Here is a 20,856-nt window from a genome sequence, read left to right as displayed (position 1 = left end):
AAACACGGTGTGAGATCTTGTTGGTTTGTTCAGGTTAGTGTGATGTCCCAATATATCCCAGAGTAATTTGGGCGGTGAATAAAGAAGCGTTTGTAAAGTTCCGTTGGGGCACTGGGAACAAGGGAGGAAATAGTCAACTTCTGATATTGACTATTTCCTGATATTCTCTGATATTCAAGAGAATTTCTGATATTCTCACAGGCCCTGGGGAGAACCAAATCAATAGACTGAACCTTTTATCTTGGGTTTTACCCTATGAAACTTATTCCTGAAAAGGATAGCCTAAACCTACTTATAATTTTGCCTAAGAGTCAGGGATGTAAATCCCCCCACAATGTAGAACAGAACTCCCGCTTTGAATTGAATTGTGTAACTTCTATGCAAACTTCTATGCATTTTCTGTTGTGTATTGCATGCAAACAACTGGGGCCTGACATCATGGAATTAAGAAAACTTTCTTGACCGAAGTGGAGAAGAAAAATAAGACAAAATAAAGTTTCAGTGGCTGAGAGATTTCAAACAGTAAAGAGGTTATCCTGAGGTTATACTTATGCATTATATAAATATCCCTTTTTAGTTTTATGGTGTATTAGAGTGGCTGGAGGGAAGTACCGGAAATTGTTGAGCTGTGTTCTAGTAGCCTTTATTCTTCAAAGCAATTGTATGATGATACATCTTTTACAATATGACTGTGTGATTGTGAAAACCTTGTGTCTGATGTTCCTTTTATCCAGGGTGTAAACAGATGAGTTGAAAAAAATATGGATAAAATATAAATAAATAATAGGGGGAAAAGAGGTAAAATAAATTGGGTAGATTGAAATACTAGTGGTCAGTGAGAGGGAGGGTTAAGGGGCAAGGGATGTATGAGTTTTTTCCTTTTTCTGGAGTGATGCAAATGTTCTAAAAATGATCATGGTCATGGATACACAACTCTGTGATGATATTTTGAGCCACTAATTATACACCATGTATGGACTATATGTATGTGAAGATTTGCCAGTAAAATTATTAAAAAAAAAAAAAAAAGCAGTATGCTTGAGGTAAAAGACCAGGTTCTGTTTACATTTAAGAATTAGTTGTTAGAAAACAAACTTTGATTTTTGTATTCCTGCATTTGAGTTTGTATTCTTAATTTGTGTTTGTGTGTGGCCATGTTGAGGAGAGGATAAATTTGGTAGCCTAGGAAACCTGTATCCCGTCAGGAGAGAAAACAGATGTTCTTCCTCCTGGTAAAGAACTGTGACTATCCATTTAGCAATTATGAATCTCTTCCCCAGATAATACCCTTGAGAAAGGAGTTTTTTTTAGCAGGCAGGATCAAGAAGCACATGACTCAGTATTGACTGTACAGGACTGAATCCTTTTACATTTACCCTTTTTTGTGCCTTCAGTTTTTTAAAAAGTAGGTAGAGATTTCAGTTTGAATCACAGTGTGTATCTTATAGTACGTAAGTCTTTATTTCCTAAGATTAGTGATTAGGAGATATTGTCAAATGTTGTGAAATTACCATTCCCCCATCCCCAATCCAATTCTGCCTAGCTGTTTCTAGACATGTTTTTATTTACCAGTTTCCGATTTTGACCTGTTTTGATTGATACAGTATTATTCAAATCTTGTGTATGTTTCTCTGGAGAATCCCAAATCCTGTTGATTTTATTTACATAATCCCTTGAATCTTTTTCCTTCCTTATGCTACCACTATAGTTGAAATCCTTATCTCTTACCTAGACTATAATAGTAATAATAATAATCTCTCACTTCCTTCCACCTTACTGTAGAACTGATCTTCGTGAAATAGAGATCTTATTGTGGCTTTCCCTTATTCAGAGACCTTCAGTGGCTGCCCATTGCCTATAAAAGTAAGCATAGCCTTTTCATCCTAGAATTCAAGGCCTTTAGTAGACTCCTTTCCCTCCTTCGTATAAGCAACACTGAATGATTCAGTCTTTCATGCTTTGCTTCCTCTTTGCCTATCAAATCCCTCTTTCTAAAGTGACTTTCCTACTCTTCCCTCACCCCTCTCCCCAAAACCCTGCGTATTAAAATCCTTCCTCTTCCTCAAGATTTTGCCATAACACCACACCTCTGCTTCTTTAAGGTCAAACTTAGAAAGAAGAGTAGGAGTTGTACATACTACCGCAATATGGTAAAAACAGCACTTTAATTTTTCTAAATGAAAAAGATTTTACCTCTTTATTTATATAGTTTACCAAGAAATAGGAGTGAACACCAATGCTAAATATGTAAAGTTTCATTACCATATTCAAGAAATCTTTTTCCAGCAATATCAGAATACACTTTTATTAAAATGATGGAAAATCAGAGTGTTTCCATACAATTTTTAAATTGACAGTAAAAGTATAAAATCATAGATTAAGAATTTTTAGGTAAAGTATATACTAGCAATTAGTTAATTACCAAAGAAACAAGATTGTTATAAATTTAGGATAAGTTTAAGCACCATGGTAACTCCAAAGAAAATATTAGAGAATACACAGGTTCATAGAGATAGAAATTAGAATATGGGTTGCTAGGGGCAGGGAGAATGGGAGGTTAATGAGGAGATGGAGAAGTTTTGGTAATGGAAGGTGGTGAGGTATCACAATATTGTAATTAATCTCATTGAATGGTATGCTTGGGAGTGATTGCAGTGGGAAAGTCTATATTGTATATATGTTTCCACAGTTAAAAAAAGAAAAAAGCAACTAAAGAGACAATGACAGTTAAATGCAATACATGATCTGGATGGGATCTAGAAGGAGGGAGAAAAGTTTTAAAGGGACATTATTGAGAATATGAAAAAGCTGGAATATAAACTGTAAGCCTCATATCAGTGTTAAATTTTTTGAACTCTATAACTGGGCTTAAGGTGGTTTCATAAATGAATATCCTGTTCTTAGGAAATGTACACGGCAATATTACATGTTCAAGGAGCATGATTATACAACCTACACTCAAAATTGTTCAGTAAATGGATTGATAAATAGGTGGATGGATAGCTAGAATAATATGGCAAATGTAGCAAAATGTTAAAGCTGGGTGGATCTGGTTATCTGTGGGAGTAGGAGTATGTTGACATTCTCTGTGTGGAGCTTGTAATATTAATAATTGTTCTATAAGTTTGAAGGTATTTCAAAATAAAAAGTTAAAGAAAAAAAAAAGTTGTGGATTCTCTCCTAAGCCCCATCCTCCTCACATAAAAAAAAAAAAAAAATTGCAGAAATTCTACTATTTCCAGAGGGCTAATCCTGTTCTTTTAACCATGAAACTCAATAGTTTGTCAATTCTGGCATCACCTTCAGTGCCTTATCTATTTGGTCCTTCAACAATTGTACTGAGTACCTGTCTGCCTGCTTGGGAATACAAAATGAATGAAAGTGCAATGAGAGAAAGATAAGACAGGGCTACGAGAATGTATAATGGGGACCTTAACCTAGTATGAGGACCAAGGAAGGCTTTCCTTTCATGCATAATAATTAAGCTGACATCCAAAGGATGAGTAAGAATTAACTAGTTGAAATGGTGGGACAAATTATGTTTTGAGGCAAGGAAATAGCACGTACAAGGACTCTCTGATGGAAGGGATAATGGTTTGTTTGCTGTCCTTCCGAAGGCCATTGTGGCCTGAAGGCAGAGTGTGAGAGTGCATATAGGGAGAGTTGAGGCTAGAAAAGTAAGTAGAGAAAAGAAATTACATGCATTATAGTCCAAATTGAAGCTGTTGTCTTTACTGAAAAAACCAAAGTATTGAAATGCAGTGTGTGAAGCAGGGGTTACATGATCAGATTTGCATTTCTGCAAATGCAAAAGATTTCTAGACTGGCGAATGGAGAATAATTCAGAGGGAGTGCCGCAAGACAATGTAAACACCAGTTAAGAGGCTATTTCAGCAGTTTCAAAAATGAAATATTAGTATCTTAGGTTACCAAGGTGGAAGTGGCGAAAAGTAAATGAATTTGATATAATTCTGATGAGAGTTTCAATATAGGATATGAGGGAGAGGAATATAACTCCTAGATTTCTGATTTGTGCCCTACATGTGTGGACAAGACATATACTAAAATAGACGCGTTTTAGGGAGATGAGAAGTTTGGTTATGAACATACTTATTTTGAAATACCTGGGCAGTTAGAGCTGTAGTAGTGGTCAGGTCAAGTGAGGTTAATCTGTGAATCATAAGCATGTGATAGCAATCTCATTGAGAACTTCAGTTATCAAGAGAGTGTATACAGTTGTTTTGTCCGCTATGGTTATTAAGCACTTGGAATTTGATTGGTCTAAATGGGATGTGCTATATTACAAAGACAGTATAGTATAGTACAAAGACAGTATTTCTCACCACTTCCACCTTGCCAACATATGATACCAATATTCATTCTTGAAACTGCTGAATTAGCCTCTTAACTGGTATTTCTATATCATCTTGGGGCCTTCCCTCTGATTATTCTCCATTCTGCAGTCTAACAATCTTTTCCAAAGATTGTAAAACATCACTAATAATTTTTATTGATTGTATATTGAAATAACATTATTTATATCAGACAAAAATCTTATTAAAATTAATTTCACCTGTTTTTATTTTTTTAATGTGGCTGCTAGAAAATTTCAAATTAACTATCTCACATTTGTGACTTGCATTATAGTTCTATTAGAAAGTATTAGTACAGAAAAAGAGGCTTAGATGCTTTGAGATATCCCAATATTTAATACTCCTATTATCAGAATGGTCAGGTTCTTGACATTTTAAATTTTAATATACTTACTTTCCAATTTTTCTTTATGGTCCATTTCTTTAAAAATCCTTTCCATCTCTTCATTACCTTGTATAATTTTTAAAGTTTTGCTTTCTACATTTAGGATTTTAATCCATTTGGGGTTATGTTTTGTTTGTGGTGAAAGATAAGAATTCTGATTTCTTTGCTTTGTGTTTTTTTTTTTAATTGTCCCAGCACCATTTATTAAATAAATCACCCATTCCCTCTGTTCTACTGTGGATGCATATATCATTTATTAAGTTTTAAAATGCAAGTCTTTCCTTGGGCTACATCTCTGTTCATATATCTAGACCCTACTGTTTTAATGATTAGAGCTTTGTACGAATTGTTGATATCTGACTGGCATGTCCCGCGAACTTATTTCCTTTAATTTAATGTCTAGTGTGATGAATAATTATGTAGCAAACAACTCAGAATCATCACCCAGACAATATATAGAATATTACCAGTGAATGAAACCCTCTAGATCTCTCTCCCTGAACATAACCTTCTCTTCCTAAGAGGTAACCATTATGCTGACTTTTTTTTTTTATTATACTGACTTTTGTGGTAATAATTTTCTTGCTTTTAAAAATAGCGTGGAGGTCTCACGCTGCCGGACTTTAAGGCATACTATGAAGCCACAGGGGTCAAAACAGCATGGTATTGGCATAAAGATAGATATATCGATCAATGGAATCAAATAGAGTGCTCAGATATTGACCCTCTCAAATATGGACATTTGATCTTTGATAAGGCAGTCAAGCCAACTCACCTGGGACAGAACAGTCTCTTCAATAAATGGTACCTAAAGAACTGGATATCCATATGCAAAAGAATGAAAGAGGACCCGTATCTCACACCCTATACAAAAGTTAACTCAAAATGGATCAAAGATCTAAACATTAGGTCTAAGACCATAAAACAGTTAGAGGAAAAGGTAGGGAGATATCTTATGAATCTTAAAATTGGAGGCGGTTTTATGGACCTTAAACCTAAAGCAAGAGCACTGAAGAAAGAAAGAAATAAATGGGAGCTCCTCAAAATTAAACACTTGTGCATCAAAGAACTTCATCAAGAAAGTAGAAAGACAGCCTACACAATGGGAGACAATATTTGGAAACGACATATCAGATAAAGGTCTGGTATCCAGAATTTATAAAGAGATTGTTCAACTCAACAACAAAAAGATAGCCAACCCAATTACAAAATGGGAAAAAGACTTGAACACACATCTCTCAGAAGAGGAAATACAAATGGCCAAAAGGCACATGAAGAGATGCTCAATGTCCCTGACCATTAGAGAAATGCAAATCAAAACCACAATGAGATATCATCTCACACCCACCAGAATGACCATTATCAACAAAACAAAAAATGACAAGTGCTGGAGAGGATGCAGAGAAAGAGGCACACTTATCCACTGTTGGTGGGAATGTCAAATGGTGCAACCACTGTGGAATGCAGTTTGGCGGTTCCTCAAAAAGCTGAATATAGAATTGCCATACGACCCAGCAATACCATTGCTAGGTATCTACTCAAAGGATTTAAGGGCAAAGACACAAACGGACATTTGCACACCAGTGTTTATAGCAGCATTATTTACAATTGCAAAGAGATGGAAACAGCCAAAATGTCCATCAACAGACGAGTGGCTAAACAAACTGTGGTATATACATACGATGGAATATTATGCAGCTTTAAGACAGGATAAACTTATGAAGCATGTAATAACATGGATGGACCTAGAGAACATTATGCTGAGTGAGACTAGCCAAAAACTAAAGGACAAATACTGTATGGTCCCACTGATGTGAACCGACATTCGAGAATAAACTTGGAATATGTCATTGGTAACAGACCATCAGGAGTTAGAAATAGGGTAAGATAATGGGTAATTGGAGCTGAAGGGATACAGACTGTGCAACAGAACTGGATACAAAAACTCAAAAATGGACAGCACAATACTACCTAATTGTAATGTAATCATGTTAAAACACTGAATGAAGCTGCATCTGAGCTATAGTTTGCTTTTTGTTGTTGGTTTTTTTTGTTTTTTTATATATTTTTTGTATTTTTTATTTTTATTTTTTCTCTATATTATCATTTTATTTCTTTTTCTGTTGTCTTGTTCTTTCTTTTTCTAAATTGATGCAAATGTACTAAGAAATGATGATCATACATCTATGTGATGATATTAAGAATTACTGATTGTGTATGTAGAATGTAATGATTTCTAAATGTTGTGTTAGTTAATTTTTTTTAATTAATAAAAAAAATGATCATGGTGATGAATACACAACTATGTGATGATATTGTGAGCCATTGATTGTACACCTTGTGTGAAATGTTTGTATGTCAAGAATGATTGTATGTTTGTTTATTGTTTACAATAAAAACAGTTAAAAAGAAAAAAAAATTCTACAAAACCACCTCCTATAACAAAATCTATAAGATATTTCCCTACATTTTTTCCTAAACATTTTATGGTCTTAGCTTTAATTTTTAGAGCTTTGATACTTAGTTTTTGTATAGGGTGTGAGATAGGAAGTCTTTGTTCATTTTTGTTTATGGATATCCATTTTTCCAAAGACCATTTAATGACGTGGCTGCTCTGTTCGATTTCAGTTGGCTTGACAGTCTTATGAAAGATCAACTGTGTATAGATAATAGGGTCTATTTCTGATACTCAATTCAATTCCATTGGTTAGTATATCTATCTTTATGCCAGTGTCGTACTAAAAAAAAAAAAAAGGTTTTATCACTGATACATACCCTAAATTATACAGTCCGGTTTTGTCCGTTTTTGAGGTTTATATTTTTTGAGGTTATGACGATTTATGTTCTAACTGACAGTAGAAAGTTCTTATTGTCTGCATTCTTGCGAATGCTTGATAATTGTTAGTGTCTTTAATTCTATTTTGGTTGGTGGGTAGTAGTATTTTACTGTGGCATTAACATACATTTACCTTGATGATTAAATGAGGTCATAAACCTTTCATAGGTTTATTGGTCGTTTAGAATATCTCTTTTCTGAAGGGCCTTTTAAAAACTATTTTGTTTTTTACTTATCTTAATAATTTTTCAGTTATCATTCTGGACATGAATACTTTGTGTGCTAGACAGGTGTTTCCTTCCATTCCGTGACTTGCCTTTCCATTCTCTTAGTGGCATTTTTTGTTTTGTTTTATTTATCATTGAACAGAAATATTTGATTTCAATGTAGGCAAAGTTACCAAATTTGAATTCATGCTCTCCCACTTATTGTGTAACCTGGGGTAGCTCTGAGCTTTAGTTAATTTATCTGTAAACAGATGATAATAATACCCATCTCACAGCATAATTGAGAAGATTAAATGAGATAAAGCACTTATTATATAGAGCTTTTTACGGAGCAGTCCCTCTATAGAGGTTAATTGCCTTCCCCATCATTTAGGATGCTCATTTTCATTCTTTCTTCTGAGAAATTGGGTAATATTCATGAGCTATTTGCAAATGAATGTTCTGGATATTAGAATCCCTTATAATTATCCCAGGAATTTAGAAGGTGGACTAAAATAGTAAATCATAATTTTCCCAGAGAGCTAAAACATAACATTTTTTTCTAAAGGAAAGGATTTATACTTAATATAGGATCCTTGAATAATAAAATTCATGACTAGAGTATCTTATCCAGAAAACGAGAAGCAACAGTTTTAAAACAATCTAAACCCTATGCAAATGCATCATATTTTAAAACTAAGGACAAGTATCTTTGCTTCCAAGAAGAAAGCAAGGTTTCTTAGTTGATGAGAAATTGCTAATCACTCTGCCACAGAGTACCATGCCCTGCCTTGTTAACTTTCTGGTGCTTACTGATGATTTTCATTTTCTTCTATTCATTCATTCATTCAGCAAATATTTATAGAACAGCTGTTATTATGTACCAAGCCCCTTGCCATTTTTGACAGAACAGAGTAGTGAATAGTATAAAGTCAATCCTTGTCTGAACAAAGCTTTCTTTAGTGTAGTAAGATTGTTCCAAAGGGTCATGATAACCATACTAAAAAATCAGTTCTGGAGTTCTACTCCTGGTAATGGCAAAATGACACTTAATGGATTAACCCTTTCACAGATAATTATACTCTGGACAAAATATTATATTATAAATGTTAGATACATAAAATGTAAATCAAACACACTTAAAATGTAAAATCTCAGAAGGGGCTGAAGATCTACCAAAAACAGACAGAAACTGGGGAAGAGTAAACAATTGAAAGAAAGGAATAATGTTAGATAAGTTTCCGTTTTTATGGCACTAATTTGCATCACAGGGTAGGTGGTGGTGGTGGCTAATGTCAGAAGGAAATCCCTGTCTTACTGGGTTTAGGAATCAGAAAGCAGAGTTCAAGGATACGATAGAAGTTGGAAAGCTCAATTTTGCATGTACATGTTTGCCAAATCTGATTCTTGAACAAAATGTTAGCACTCTTCAAAGGAACATAACAAAATCCATATTCTCTACAAATTATTGTTCACAAGGCCCAGGATATAATCCAAACCAAAGTTATTAGACATCTGAAGAAACTGGAAAATGTTAATGCATACTGAAGAAAATGCAATCAGTAGAGACTAACTCCAGCATGACCCAGATGTTGAAATTAGCAGCAAAGGATGGTAATTATTGTAATTATGCCCAAGGGTGTAACATGTGCATATACTGAAAGGACAGGCATGAAATCCCAATGAAGAAATAAAACTATAAATGAGAACTACATGGAAATTCTAGAACGGAAAAATATCCAAAATGAAAATGTTAAAGGCATAAGCTTAACAGCAGATCGAGAAAGTCAAAAAGTCCTTGCACTTAGAAACCAAAATGATCCAATTTGAAAAATAGAAAAATATTAAAAATTAAATCTAGAACAATAGCCTCAGTGACCTTTTGAATAGTATTAAATGACCCGATATGTCATTCAGTGTTATATGTCACTGAAGTCCCAGAAGGAGAGGAGAAAGAAAATGAGGCAGAAAATATATTTAAAGAAATAACTGAAGAAAATCCCAAAATTTGGTAAAAGATATAATTGTATAAATTCGTGAGACCTGTGGTCAAATCGAAGAAAAACAAAAATGAAGAGAAAAATTTTATAAACAGCCAGAGAAAAATGACACATTGCATTCAGGGAAACAACATCAGAAATGATGGGATGACTTCTCATTAGAAACCTTAGAGACTAAAGACAGTGGAATAGCATCTTTAAAATGCTGGAGAGCAAAATTGTCAGCCCAGAATTCTACATCCAGCAAAAATATCCTTGGAAATAAATATGAAATAAAAACCATCTTCAATAAGACTGAGATGGTATAATCTAGGAATGCCTAGAGTGTACAATAATAGTGACTAAATGTACAAATTTAAAAATGTTTTTGCATGAGGAAGAACAAAGAAATGTCACTATTGCAAGATATTGAAAATAGATGGTAATTCATATTTTAAAACTGTAACATATGTGAGACTAAAGCAAAAAATGTTTATTTGGTACAAAATTTATATTTTGACTAGTGCATTTCCTAATATAACTTTATGTGGACAGTTTAATTGAACACTGTGCTGGTTTGAAAGGAAGTATGCCCCCTAGAAAATCCATGTTTTAATCAAAATCCCATTTCATAAAGGTGGAATAGTCCCTATTCAATACTGTATGTTCGAAACTGTAATCAGATCATCTCCCTGGATGATGTGATTTAGTCAAGAGTTGCTGTTAAACTGGATTAAGTGATGACATGTCTCCACCCATTTGGGTGGGGCTTGATTGGTTTACTGGAATCCTATAAAAGAGGAAACATTTTGGAGAATGAGAGATTCAGAGAGAGCAGAACGACATAGCCATGAAATGCAGAGAGTCCACGAGCCAGCAACCTTTGGAGGATGAAGAAAGAAAACGCCTCCTGGGGGAGCTTCGTGAAACTGGAAGCCAGGAGAGAAAACTAGCAGATGACACTGTGTTCGCCATGTGCCCTTCCAGCTGAGAGAGAAGCCCTGACTATGTTCGCCATGTGCCTTCTCACTTGAGAGAGAAACTCTGAACTTCATTGGCCTTCTTAAACCAAGATGTCTTTCCCTGGATGCCTTCAATTGGACATTTCTATAGCCTTGTTTCAATTGGGACATTTTCTCGGCCTTAGAACTGTAAACTAGCAGCTTATTAAATTCTCCTTTTTAAAAGCCATTCTGTTTCTGGTATATTGCATTCTGGCAGCTAGCAAACTAGAACAAGCACCAAAAGTACATGGAACTTTGAGTAGGGCATGAGATTTTGTAGATTTTTCCAGAGTGATAACCCAATAAATCCCAGAGTCATTTGAACAGTGAATAAAGAAAGTATTTGCAAAGACCTCTTGGGGGAATGGTGAGAAAAAGGAAAAAGTTTAACTTCCCCGTATGGAGAATTCCTGATATTCTCACAAGCACTGGGGACAACCAAAGCAATAGGCCAAGCCCTCAAGCTTGCGGTTTGTTCATATGAAACTTATCACCACAAAGGATAGGCTAAGCCTACTAAAAATTAGGCCTAGGAGTCACCCCCAGAGAACCTCTTTTGTTGCTCAGATGTGGCCTCTCTTTCTCAGGCAACATGACACGCAAACTCACTGCCCTCCCCCTCTCTATGTGGAACATAACTCCCAGGGTTGTAAACCTCCCTGGCAGTGTGGGACAGAAATCCTAGAATGAGGTGGGACTCAGCATCAAGGAACTGAGGAAACCTTCTAGACCAAAAGGGGAAAGAGCAAAATGAGACAAAATAAAGTATCAATGGGTGAGAGATTTCAGAGTCGAGAGGTTATCCTGGTGGTCATTCTTACACATTATATAGACATCACCTTTTTAGTTAAGGTATATTGGAGAGGCTAGAGGAAAGTGCCTGAAAATGTAGAGCTGTGTTCCAATAGCCATGTTTCTTGAAGATGATTTTGTAATGATATAGCTTTCGCAGTGTGACTCTGATTGTGAAAACCTTGTGTCTGATGCTTCTTTTATCTATGGTATGGACAGATAAGTGAAACATATGGATTAAAAATAAATAAATAATGGGGGAACAACTGTTAAAATAAATTTAATAGATTGAAATGCTAGTGATCAATGAAAGGGAGTGATAAGATGTATAGAAAAAAATAGGGGAAGCAAAGGCTAAAATATATTGGGTAGATGAATATACTAGCAGTCAATGAGAGAGAGGGGTAAGGGAATGGTACGTATGAGTTTTTTTTTCTTTTTTCTTTTTATTTCTTTTTTCTGATTTGATACAAATGTTCTGAGAAATGACCATGGTGATGAATATAGAACTATGTGATGATATTGTGAATTATTGATTATGTACCAATAATGGAATGATTATATGGTGAGAATGTTTTTGTTTGAATGTTATGTTTTAAAAAATAAATAAAGTATGTATGAAATTTAAAACAAAAAGTAACATACTGTGTGATTTATGATGTGGTGTAGATGTAAAACGTGAGGTGTCTGCAGTATAAAGGACTAAGATAGGCAGATAAATAGAACGATATGGTTGTAAGGTTCTTACATTTTACATAAATTGTACAATATTAACTCTAAGTGGACTTTGGAAAATTAAGGGTGTATTATAATTTCTAGAGCAAACACTAAAAAAGTAATTCAAGACGATAAACCTAAAGTGCCAATAGAGAAATTACATTGAAATCCTAAAAATATTAAATTAATCCAAAAGGAGGAAGAAAATGATAAATAAACAAAAACTAGTAAATGCCATATCAATAGTTACATTAATTGTAAATGGACTAACCACTTAAATAGACTGTTATAGTCAGACTAAGTTACAAAAGCAAGGCCCAATTGTATGCTGTCCAAAAGGCATAGCTAGGTTGAAAATAAAAGAATGGAAAAAAATATGCTATGCTAAGAATAGCATGTGATGGCTCCAGTGGCCATGTTTTTATCAGATAAAATAGACATTTTTGCTGGTTTGAAAGAATGTATGTCCCCTAGAAAAGCCATGTTTTCATCTAAATCCCATTTTGTAAAGACAGAATAATCCCTATTCAGTACTGTATGTTTGGATTTGTAATTAGATCATCTCCCTGGAGATGTAACCCAATCAAGAATGGTTGTTAAACTGGATTGGGGGAAATGTGTCTCCACCCATTTGGGTGAGTCTTGATTAGTTTCTGGAGTTCTGTAAAAAAAGAAGGAATATTTTAGAGAATGAAAGAGATTTGGAGAGAGCCGAGAATGCTGCAGCACGGCGAAGCAGAGAGTCCACAGGCCAGTGACCTTTGGAGATGAAGAAAGAAAACACCTCCCGGGGAGTTTCATGAAACTGGAAGCCAGGAGAAGAAGCTAGCAGATGACACATGTTCGCCATGTACCCTTCCAGCTGAGAGAGAAACCCTGACTGTGTTCGCCATGTGCCTTCTCACTTGAGAGAGAAACCCTGAACTTCATCAGCCTTCTTGAACCCAGGTATCTTTCTCTGGATACCTTTGATTGGACATTTCTACAGACTTGCTTTAATTGGGACATTTTCTTGGCCTTAGAACTGTAAACTAGCAACTTATTAAATTCCCCTTTTTAAAAGCCATTCCGTTTCTGGTATATTGCATTCCAGCAGCTAGCGAACTAGAACAACATTGAAACAAAGAGTAGTACTAGACATGAAGGAAAATATTCAGAGATTAGGTAAAAAAGTCCTCATCAGAAAGAGCAGCTTCAAAATAAGTAAAACAAAATTTGACAGAATTAAAATGGTATATACACAAGTCCACAATAATAACTAGAGATTGCAATACCCATTTCGAAGTAATTGAAAGAAATACTAGATAAAACATGTTAAGTAAGGACATAATTCACAATAAAACTGTCACCCACCTTGATCTAGTTGACATTTATGGAATGTAATACCCATTAATTGCAGAATATGCATTCTTTTCTAGTGTGCATAGAACAAGATAGACTAAATGCTAGGCTATAAAATAAGCTTCAAATAAATTTTAAAAGATTGATGTCTTATAGATTGTTTTCTCTGAACACGATAAAATTAAATTAGAAATCAGTAACAAAAAGATAAAATTCCCAAATAGTTGGAAATTTAAAAACACACCTGTAATGCTTCATGGATCAAAGAAGAAATCATAAAGAAAATTAACAACTATTTAAAACTGAATGATAATGAAAATAAAACATCAAAATTTGTGGATGCAGGGCAGGCCATGGTGGCTCAGCAGGCAAAATTCTCGCCCGCAATGCCAGAGACCTGGGTTCAATTCCTGGTTCCTGCCCATGCGAAAAAAAAAAAATTTGTGGGATGCAAATAAAGCAATGTTCAAGAGAAAGTCATATATTAACATATTAAAGATTAGTTATGAATTAATCTAATTCTTACATTAGAAAAGAAAGAGGTATAAAATCAGTAAACTAATGTTCTACCTTAAGAAGCTATAGAGGACGGGCCACGGTGGCTCAACAGGCAAGAATGCTTGCCTGCCATGCCAGAAGACCCGGGTTTGCTTCCTGGTGCCTGCCCATGTAAAAAAGAAAAGAAGCTATAGAAAGAAAAAAGCCACAGATGGAGGAGCCAGGATCTGAAGCAACCAAACTTGGGAGAGAAGGACCAGCAGATATCACCCTGTGCCTTGCTATCTAACAGAGGAGCCCAAGCTCTCCAGTAACAAGTCTTCAGAGAAGTTTGGTGTGTGCAGTGAGTTACACAACTCAGCGTGGAGAAAAAATATATTTTAGAAAATACTTCAAATTTCAGGTTCTCAAACCATTGGATGTGAAAACCAAATTTTATAGTGCAGCAACTGATAAAGTATTTCTCGAAGCCCAGATTCAAAACATTACAACCTCACCCATGTTTTATGGAGACGGTTTCATTGGAGCCTATAATGTACAATACAACAGAAATAAATTCTGTCAGCTAAGCTGGAGAATGTGTATCTACGTTTGGGTCAAGAGCCTATTTGCAGTTAATGGATACACACCAGTACTTATACTGCCTAAAGCCCAAGAAGGAGTTTGCAGAAAAGGCAGGCATCATTAAGAGAGTAACTGTAATTGGAAAATTGGATATAGTGTGGAAAACAAGTCTAGGTGAAAGGGGAACATTACAAATCAGCCAACTTCAAAGAATGGCTCCAGGTTATGGAGATATTAGGTTGTCTTTGGAGGCAATCCCAGATACCGTAAACCTAGAAGAACCATTTCATATTATCTGTAAAATAACAAACTGCAGCTGTGAAAGGACTATGGATCTTGTTTTAGAAATGTGCAATACCAATTCTATCCACTGGTGTGGCATTTCAGGAACATAGCTTGGAAAGCTACACCAAGGTTCCTCTCTCTGCCTTGCCCTTACTCTGCTGTCTTCAGTACAGGGACTGCAAAGTGTTTCTACTTAAGACTGACTGGCACAAACTTAAAGAGAACATGAATATAACGGCATTGCACAAGTCTGTGCGGTATCTTCGGCCATTAAAGTGGAGAGGTGAAGAAAATTTCCAGTTATGTTTTCCATTTAGTTTCTTGGAACTGCTATCTGTATTTTTGTCAGTTTGTAAAATGATGTTTAACGGCAAAAATAAATATGTGTTATGTAAATGTCTTTCCTGGAAAACTGAGTGCTTTAAAATATTAAATATTTGTTTTAAAAAGAAGGAAAAAAAAGAAGCTATAGAAAGAACAAAGTAAACCCAAGGTAGAAGGAAGGAAAAAATAAAGAGCGGAAATCAGTGAAATAGCTTCAACCATATATTGCAGATTGCCATAGTATGCCAAGCCCCAAACAGCAGTATTCTAAAAGCCGTAAATATCCTAGGCTCTATCTAATAACTCCATAAATGTTTAAATTAGTAAGTTTATTTTTCCAAAATTCAAGGCCACCAGATTGTTCCTATGCCAGATAAGCCCTGAAACCCAAAGGTACCAGTCTCTCTAAGAACATCAGCCAATTTCATTCTTCTACCCCATGAGATTAACACCCCTTTCCAGCACAAAGTAGCTGAAGTGGTCATTGCCAAGTTATCCGTAAAGATTGGGAAAATGCTCAAATGAGAGGGAAGAATGCTCAAATGAGAGGGAAGAGGGGGTAACTGAGAAATTATGACTCAACAGATGATTATGACTGACTCATCCAGATATTTCTTTTTAGTTTCTAGTGTATCAGAACAGCCAAAAGGGAATACCTGAAATTCTGAACTGTAATCCAGTATCCTTGATCTTTGATAATGATTGTATAATTATATAGCTTTTATCAGTGACCATGTGATAGTAAAAATCTTGTGACTGACAACCCCTGACATCCATTTTATAGGTAGAAGTGTATAAATGGAAGATATGCATGAAAACATAATAATAATAGCTTGGGAATATAGGGGGAAATACCCCTACATAAACTATGTACTATAGTTTTAGTACTACTTTAATAATCTTTTATCAATTGTAACAAATGTAACTACTGTTTAAAAAATATAGTAGAATTACAAAAAAAATATTATTATCAACTGTAACAAATTTTCCACACCAGCGGAAGTGTTGGTGGTGGAGTGGTGTATGGGAATCCTGTATTTTATGCATTATTGTTCTGTAAATCCACAACTTCTCTAATAAAAAAATATACAAATAAAAAAGAAAACAGAAAACTGGCAAAAAAATAGAATTTAAAGGTCAAGGTTGGTTCTTGAAAAGATTAATGAAAAGCAGAATTGATAAACCCCTTGTAAATTTGATCATGAGAAAAAAGCAAGAACACAATTTTACAAGTATCAGGAGTGGGAAAGGAGATATCACTACAGAGCCTACAGACCTTGAAAGTGTAAAAAGACAGTTCCAAATAACTTATTATGACATATTTGACAACTCAAATGAAATAGGCAAATCCCTTGAAAAATGCAGCTTACCGAAACTGAGACAAGATGAAATAGAAAATCAGAATAGTGTATATATGAAATTGATTTGTTATTCAGAACCTTCCACAAGAAAACTCTAGATCTAGATGGATTCACTGATGAATTCTAGCAGACACTTAAGGAAAAAAATATCACTCTTAACATAAATTTTCTCAGAAAGAAGGGAGACAGGGCAGCATAAACCCAATATAAATCTACACAAACAGTTTACGGGAAAAGAATGTTGTAGACCGTTATCCCTCTTGAACATACGTGTAAAAATCCTGAACAAAATAGTAACATACTGAATCTGATGATATATAAAAAGAAAAATGCATCATGACCAAATGGGTTTTAACCCAGAAATGCAAGGTTGGGTTACATTTGAAAATCATTCAGAGTAAATCATCATCTTAACATAATAAAGGAGAAAAACACATGACAAAATTCAACATCCATGCAAGGTAAAACCTCTAAGCATATTAGAAATAAAAGAGAACTTCCTCCAATGAATGAAATTTCTGAAAAAGTTACAGCTAATGTCATAATTAAGGGTAAAATATCTGATGCTTTCTTCCAAAGTTCTGGGAAAAGGTGAGGATTTCTACTCTTACCACATCTATGCCACATTGCCCTGGAGGTTCTAGCAATGAAACAAGGTAGGAAAAATTAACAAAGAAATAAACTTTTGAAAGGTTTAAAGCTTTGTCTACTGATGTCATGACTGTTTATCTTTTCTAGTATACAGAAAATGAGAACTAATGAGTAAATTTAGCAAAGTTACAGGATACAAAATCAATATAAAATAAATTGTGTTTATATTGTCAACGAGTGATTGAAAATGAGATCTAAAAAGCAATTGAAGTTACAATTATATAAATATTTAGAATTAATTTTAATAAAAGACAGAAGATTTCTTCACTACAAAGATTGCTAAAATGATTTAAGAAAGATCTAAATGAGTGGGAAGTATACTGTGTTTATGAATTTAAAGACAAGGTTATTAAAATGTTAATTCTCCCAAACTAATGTATAGATTTAACCCAATCTTAATCATAATCCCAGCAGACTTTTTAAAAAATGAAATTAAAGAGCTTATTCTAAAATAAATCAATATGACCTGGAATTTTCAAAGCAGTATTGGAAAAGAATGAAGTTGAATAGTTTATAATGCCTAGGTTTACAAAGTTTCATTAATTAGTATGGAACAATGTTAGTGTAACAATAACAAATAAGTCACTGTAACAGTCATGACAACAGAAACCATGTACAGGAATATTTATAGAAGTGCTATAGCTGGTGGCTCCAAACTAGAAAAATCTTATGTTTTTCTACAGTAAAACAGATAAGTAAATTATAGTTGGGCAATGGAGTAGTATACAGTAATGAAAATTTACAGATCATAGGTACACATAACAATAAGAGCAAAGTTCTTGCCAAGCAATGAGTTGCTTACCGACATTATGCTAAACAAAGGGAGGCAAAAGAAGAAATTATTATTCCATTAATATAAAGTTCAAAAGCAAGCAAAACTAAAATATAATAATTAAGGATTCATACTTATAAAGATTACTCTTAAAACTCACTATAAGTGGACAGCCCACAGTGGCTCAGCAGGCAGAATTCTCACCTGCCATACCAGAGTCTCAGTTCCCGGTGCCTGCCCATGTGAAAAAAAAAAAAAAAGTCACTATAAATTACCTTTACTGGGGAGAAAACAGGTTTTCATTGGAAAGGGAAGGGGTTCAACAAATGCTTTTTCCTGGAACTGTTTTATTTCTTGTCTTGAGTGGTGGTCATTAGAGTTGACTTTACATATATATGTTTATATATGTGTGTATTTATGTGGTATATGGGTATATATGTAGATGTTCACTTGATTATAATTCATTAAACTACATTTGTTTGTTTATTTCTATATATGTAACATTTCATAAAAGCTTTTTTGGAGGGGGGGAGATAAGTTTACAATTAGCTAAAAGATTCTAAGTGTATTGGGTCCTACAAAGGAGGACTATAGGGTGATATTTGAGCATATGACATGGCAACCCAACCTAATATGGGGGATCAGTGATAGCATCCCTGAAGAAGTATTATTACAATGAATTTTGAAATGGGTTAGAGTTAATTAGGAAGACACTGTAAGAGAATATACCAAAAGGAAGATATAACATTTGAGAAGGCTCTGAGGTAGAAAGGAGTATAATAAGAACAAAAAGAAAATCGCTGTAGCTGGAAGATGGCGATAGAGGAGTTGAGTGGTGGAGATGAAACTGAAGAGGTATCGAAGGACCAGATGAGCCCTTAGGCCACATTGTTCTTTAGTAGTTACTAGAGAGTTTAAAATAGGGAAATAGTAATGGCTGCAGTATGAATAATTAGTTGTTTATAATATGGGTTTGGGAAAAGCTCTTAAAGATTATAGAATCTCAGACATTTCTTTAAAAGACTTAGAAAATGAGGATTGGTGAGGTTGGGTGACTTGCTCAAGGTCAAATATGAAATTTGATGGGCATTATAATGATTTAATGATTTGCAAATATTATGTTTCTCTATTTTGTTAACTTCTAAAGGACCAGGATAGCATCTTGTGTTCTTTCTATTCTCCACAGTTTTCAGTCCAAAATACTGCACATTGTAAGAACTTAATAAACTGTGGTTATATGACTGCATAACATGGCTAGTTATCTTTGATAAGCCTTACTTATCAAAGTAAGTAAGATACCCATTACTGTAAACTACAAAAAATTGAGGCTTCTCAAGTCTGGAGTACTTGCCCCTGTTCTCATACAGAGTCAATATTATGCGTGATAAATTCCACATATCTATTTTATAAGTTGTCATTCACATATATTGAGTATCAAATTAGAATAAATTCATCTTGTGTATTATTTTCTGTGTAATGTAATTATGGAATGATAGAATTTTAGAGCTATTAGGCCTTTGGCTTCATTTAATTTATACCTTTTGTAGAGGAAATTGAGACTACCATAAATTTTCATTCTTGTGCTTAAATTAAGCACTGAATACCTGTAATTGTTTACATACTTCATTCCCACGTTGTTAGTTTTTATTTTCTAGTTCCAATTGAATATTTGTAAAAATCCAAGTATAAAAATAGATGCTTATTGTAGAAAATTTATAAAAATAGCAAGAAAATCTTGTTGCTTAGAAAAAACGTGAAGAAATTCTTTCTTCGGATCCTTGTTTTGTGCACTGCATCTGTATGTATATTTTTTTAACATTTAAAAAAATTATTTAATTGTGAAATAAAACATATATACAAAAAAACACAATAAATTTCCAAGTACATTTTAGCAAGTAGTTATAGAACAGATTTTAAAATTTGGTATGGATTACAGTTCCACGATTTTTCGATTTTTCTTCTAACTGCTCCAAGAGAGCAACAGAAATATCAATATAATGATTCAGCTGTCATACTCATTGCATCTATGTATTTTAAACAATCGGGACCACAAAAATCCACATTCTGTTGTGTTGGTTTTTTTATTTTATATGATGAGAATATTTTCCTGTATCATTACAAAGCCTTTGAAAATATAATTTTAATGACTACATAATAAATAATATGTTATGTGAATATACCATGATTCATTTAACCAGTTTTTAAATTATTGAGCAGTTAGGTTTTTTCCCCAGTTTATCATATAGTATCCTATCTATAACTATGATAAACATATTCAAATAATATAGTTAATTCTTTCCTTAATATAGATTCTTAAGGATTGACCTATTTGGTAAAAGTATATGAAGATTTATATCACTCTTGATAAATTTTGCCAAGTTGCTTTCCAGAAATGGTGACCCAGTTTATCTTCCTACTAACAGTGTAGGAGCACTTATCATACCACAAAATCACCACCATTATTAAAATATTTTATATAATTTAAATTTTTGTTCCTTAACACCTCCTTTTGATGTATATTTTTGTTCCTTTTTGAAAAACTTTAAGTATTATAGTACTCATAGATTTGCTCGAAGGAATCCTAAAAATTAATATTTGTGCCTGATACCCTCTCATTTTTAAAATATTTCCTGGTCCTTCCTTGAATTTTTGAGGTTAACTAAAAATGTAAAATTTGGGAACATTTTAAAACTGTTGAAACAGTCCCCTCAGCTCCTTTTTTTTTAGTTGATGGTTAGTTTTCTAGGACAAGAAAAAGGAAGGACTTT

General features: G+C 34.0%; 1 protein-coding gene and 1 pseudogene across 7 annotated transcripts in view; both read left to right on the top strand.

The window, feature by feature from the left end:
* The window catches only part of ZCCHC7 (zinc finger CCHC-type containing 7), a 307,034-nt gene that overhangs the window by 204,899 nt on the left and 81,279 nt on the right, over positions 1-20,856 (top strand). The gene's annotated exons all lie outside the window — the stretch shown is intronic.
* LOC143673976 (trafficking protein particle complex subunit 13 pseudogene) lies at positions 12,305-17,507 on the top strand (annotated as a pseudogene).

Source organism: Tamandua tetradactyla, chromosome 2 (genome assembly GCF_023851605.1).
Source record: "Tamandua tetradactyla isolate mTamTet1 chromosome 2, mTamTet1.pri, whole genome shotgun sequence".
Lineage (NCBI taxonomy): Eukaryota > Metazoa > Chordata > Mammalia > Pilosa > Myrmecophagidae > Tamandua > Tamandua tetradactyla.
The sequence above is the reverse complement of the archived record's forward strand: the minus strand, read 5'-3'. Positions and strand labels throughout refer to the sequence as shown.